At 40.4% G+C, this 5,096-nt stretch overlaps 1 long non-coding RNA gene across 1 annotated transcript; it reads right to left on the minus strand.

The window, feature by feature from the left end:
• Window positions 1-473: 473 nt before the first annotated feature.
• LOC125274205 lies at window positions 474-4,334 on the minus strand. The gene is made up of 3 exons (XR_007186198.1): window positions 4,026-4,334; window positions 1,070-1,384; window positions 474-972 (listed from the first exon to the last, which is right to left on the minus strand). It is a non-coding gene; the product is annotated as an uncharacterized LOC125274205 (long non-coding RNA).
• Between the last annotated feature and the right edge of the window lie 762 nt (window positions 4,335-5,096).

Here is a 5,096-nt window from a genome sequence, read left to right on the forward strand (position 1 = left end):
TCAAACCTGTCCTGGGGACCCCCCACTACTGCACATTTTACATGTCTCCCTCATCTAACACACCTGATTCAAGTCATCAGGTCATTAGTAGAGACTGCGAGAGTTGAATTAGGAGTGTCTGATGAGGGAGACATACAAAACGTGCAGTGGTGGGGGGTCCCCAGGACAGGTTTGAGAACCATTGCATTAGGGCACAAAACAACATTCATAAAGACATGGTTGGATGAGTTTGGTGTGGAAGAACTTGAGAGCCCTGACCTCAACCCCATCCAACACCAGTACCTGACCTCATAAACGCTCTACTGGACGAATGGGCAAAAATTCCCACTGGAACACTCCAAAATCTTGTGGAAAGCCTAAAATAGATAGAAAGTCTGTCTATCAATCAAATTTCTGTCTATCAATCAAACCTTCAAGGTTGTGTCGAGTCAACGTTCAAAAAAGGTTTTCTAGTTAAAAATGAGTCCTATGAATTTCTTTGAAGATCAGCTTTATTCTTTACACTCAAATCTAATTGAATCACAATTCTGCATCATCCTTAAACATAACAGAACCATCTTATCAATATTTCAAATCCTTCTTTTATGTTTCATTACATCAGGACGTTTGTCTGTGGTGGTTTTACACATGCTGTACTTTCCCAAAACCACCACTTAGTGTTTACTAGAGTTGAAGGGAGGTGACTTGACATGTTTGATGAAGATGACTAGTCTTTGGCCAGATAACCCATTAACACACTTAGCAAAAGGTGGCGATGGGTGGCGATGGCTGAATTTAACCGTTTGTTCTGTTCAGACCTGGCCCTCGCCGTGCTGTTTCTCAGGGCGTTGCTGAAACGTTCGAGTCCCGCAGTTCCTCAATGCCTGATACTAACCAACAGTCACACCTTCATCCAGGAGATCAGAGAGGGAGCGTCTACCACAGACTGAAATGAGTCTTCACTTCTCATATTAGTCACCAGTCATCCATGAGCTGCAGAGAGAGAACAATTCAAACTTCTAAAGTTACCTGTGTGCAAACAACTTCATGTTTTAAAATAGAACCTCTAAGAAAGTTTGTGCATGCTTACTGGCTTATTCTGTGATGCTATGGTGCACTTTTATAGATCTTCATCCAGCAAGTACAATTATGAAGGCAAATGCTTTAGGATTTTTTTCTAAAACCCAACCTTTTATCACCAGAAAAGTGACCTTATTCTTCAATTACAAAAGCATTCCAGAGAGACTGGTGCATTATGGGTGTCCATTACGCCCCAGCGGGCATCAGTGGGCGGCCGTCTTTGTAGGTCTCTGGATTAAGGGTGCGGTCAGATGGCAGATTCAGAGTCAGTGCTTGGGAACTGGACGGCTGCCCGTGGAGAGAGTTAACGCTTTGGGTAAAGCGCCTGTGAAATGAATATATGTAAATGTTAGATGCAAATGAGTGTCTGTGCAAAATTCAATGCCATGGTGCTTGGGGTTTTAGCATGCAGTTTTATTTCAAATTGATGAAACATTGTACAAGCACTTTTGTTCAAATGCAGATTTTGAACATTTTGCATACAAAAATAAAACAAGGACAGTGAAAAACCACTACAAAAATTAAATGAAATGTAAATAAAGCTCACAAACCATTCTCATTCAAAAAAGTCTCTAATAAAATCTATGCACAGCCTTACTTCTGTCCACAAAACTATACAGATTTTTTTATTTATTAGAAAACTTGCATTGGACCCACTTTATATTAAGTGGCCTTAACTACTATGTACTTACATTTAAATTAATCATTTGATACAATGCACTTATTGTGTACATACATGTTTTTACATTGTACTTATATTTTAAAAACATCTGCATATAATTACATCTGTAATTAATTTCTGTAATTACATTTATAATTACACTGTTGACCCATCCCTTACACCTTACCCCTACCCTTAAACCTACCCATACCACCAAAGCTTTCCCTAACCTTACCCATATCACACCTCAATAGCTGCAAATGTGTTTTGCAATTCAATATGAACACAATAAGTACATTGTACTTATTTTTTGATGTAAGTACAGAGTAGTTAAGGGCACTTAATATAAAGTGGGACCCTTGCATTTATGAATGTGAAATATGGTCAAAAATGTAAGTAAATTAAATAAATAATCATGATGCTCTGCAGTTTCTAGGACAGATGGCTGGTTGCTAGGTGGTTGCTTAGGTGTTTAAGTGGTTTTAGCATGTTGCTAGGGTGTTCTGGCTGGTCGTAAGGTGCATGCATGCACAAGTGTAAAATTGAAAACTCACAAGCCTGATAACTTAGTAAAGTAGTTTTGAGAACAGATGCCTGTCATTAATGAAAGCAGCTTATTCATACTACACAAATGACTGTACAAACTCTGTATATGTGTGCGAGTTTGTATATGAGTGTGTGTGTATAACTATATATACACCGATCAGGCATAACATTATGAGCACTGACAGGTGAAGTGAATAACACTGATTCTCTCTTCATCACAGCACCTGTTAGTGGGTGGATATATTAGGCAGCAAGTGAACATTTTGTCCTCAAAGTTGATGTTAGAAGCAGGAAAAATGGGCAAGCGTAAGGATTTGAGCGAGTTTGACAAGGGACAAGTTGTGATGGCTAGACGACTGGGTCAGAGCATCTCCAAAACTGCAGCTCTTGTGGGGTGTTCCTGGTCTGCAGTGGTCAGTATCTATCAAAAGTGGTTCAAGGAAGGAACAGTGGTGAACTGACGACAGGGTCATGGGCGGCCAAGACTCATTGATGCACGTGGGGAGCGAAGGCTCATGAGGTCTGATCCAACAGACAAGCTCCTGTAGCTTAAACTGCTCAAGAAGTTAATGCTGGTTCTGATAGAAAGGTGTCAGAATACACAGTTCATCACAGTTTGTTGCGTATGGAGCTGCATAGCTGCAGATCAGTCAGGGTGCCCATGCTGACCCCTGTCCACTGACGAAAGAGCCAACAGTGAGCATCAGATCTGGACCACAGAGCAATGGAAGAAGGTGGCCTGGTCTGATGAATCACGTTTTCTTTTACATCACGTGGATGGCCGGGTGCGTGTGCGTCGCTTACCTGGGGAACACATGGCACCAGGATGCACTATGAGAAGAAGGCAAGCTGGCAGAGGCAGTGTGATGCTTTGGGCAATGTTCTGCTGGGAAACCTTGGTTCCTGCCATCCATGTGGATGTTACTTTGACACGTTCCACCTACCTAAGCATTGTTGCAGACCATGTACACCCTTTCATGGAAACGGTATTCCCTGGTGGCTGTGGCCTCTTTCAGCAGGATAATACTCCTGCCACAAAGCAAAAATTGTTCAGGAATGGTTTGAGGAGCACAACAATGAGTTTGAGGTGTTGACTTGGCCTCCAAATTCCCCAGATCTCAATCCAGTCGAGCATCTGTGGGATGTGCAAACAAACAAGTTTAATCTCCACCTTGCAACTTACAGGATGGTAAGATTAAGATCTTGGTGCCAGATACCATCGCTATCGGTAATCGGTGTGTAAGTTTTGGGGAAATGTTTTGGTCCCCATGAGGAAAACATCTTATAAATCATATTAAGTGATGTTTTTTGAAAATGTGAAAATGCAGAAAGTTTTCTGTGATGGGTAGGTTCAGGGGTAGTGTTAGTCTGTTTGTGTTATGTCTATGGAAAGTCCCTATAAAACATGATGACCCAACATATATGTGTGTGTGTGTGTTCTCAATTCCAAGGGACGGAGAGTCTCAGATTAGATCAAAAGCAACTGAAATAAGCCGTTTGAGTTCACTGGAACCAGAAGGTGATCTCATCCGTATATTCATTTGTTCACTTTCTCAGTTTGGTGAGATACTGAAATCCATAAGAAGGCTTATGATTTATTTAATTATTTATTGACTGCCAGTATAAAAACATGCATGCATGTCAGAACTACACTTTACGTATTAGTACCTATGAAACTAACAAGATCATGTTGGACAGAGATGAAAAAAAAAAAAAGAGCTGTCTGTGTGAGAGAGTTGAGAGTTGAGTTTTTCTTCACCTGATGACCTCTGCACTGCCAAAGACGAATCATCAAAGTCTGAGCACAGGTCACTGCAGTTGTGTGATGCATCGATTGACTATTTCTGTTCTCATGCCGTCTCAAAGAGCTGGCACACGTTCAGACGGCTTCACCAAGAGAGGCAGGAATCAGTTTCCACTAACCCTCCTGGTCGTTTCTGAGACAAAAGAATCTCTCTGAATTTTGGGATTACGGGTCACCGCCGCTGAAAAGCATAAGGTGGGCGGCTTTGACACAGGTGTCTTAAAGAGATAGATCACCCAAAAATTAAACTGTCAATTATCATTTACTCACCTCATGTTGTTCCAAACCAGCTTGACTTTCTTTCTTCTGTGGAGGAGAATGTTTAGTATTAAAATTTCCTGACAATTTACTCACCCCCATGTCATCCAAGATGTTTATGTCTTTCTTTCTTCAGTCGAAAAGAAATTACGGTTTTTGATGAAAACATTCCAAATTTTTTCTCCATATAGTGGACTTCACTGGGGTTCAATGGGTTGAAATTGCAGTTTCAAAAAGCTCTACATGATCCCAGATGAGGAATAAGGGTCTTATCTAGCGAAACGATTGGTCATTTTCTAAAAATAAATAGAAATCTATATACTTTTTAACCACAAATGCTCATCTTGCACTAGCTCGGCGATGCGCCACGCATTACGTAATCATGTTGGAAAGGTCACGCAAAGTTCTTTCCGACTGAAGAAAGAAAGACAAACATCTTGGATGACATGGGGGTGAGTAAATTGTCAGGAAATTTTCATTCTGAAGTGAACTTATCATTTAAGCCAGTTTATGGACTCATTATGCATTCCAGTTTGCATACTAGTAGTATGATGATCATTGTGTCTCAAATCATAGTACATTGGAAACATACATGGAAGCATGTTATTTCCATTAATTATGACTCAAAATTCCATGCGCCATTGAAGATTCTTTTAAATATCTGAATGTTCTCTTTTGAACTTTATCAGCAGTATAAAATTCCAAAGAATATATGAAAATAATGGTTTTCAAACAGGTTTCCTCAAACTCTCCTGTCATTGGTCAGTC

This window comes from Megalobrama amblycephala, linkage group LG1 (genome assembly GCF_018812025.1).
Source record: "Megalobrama amblycephala isolate DHTTF-2021 linkage group LG1, ASM1881202v1, whole genome shotgun sequence".
NCBI classification, from domain to species: Eukaryota; Metazoa; Chordata; class Actinopteri; order Cypriniformes; family Xenocyprididae; genus Megalobrama; species Megalobrama amblycephala.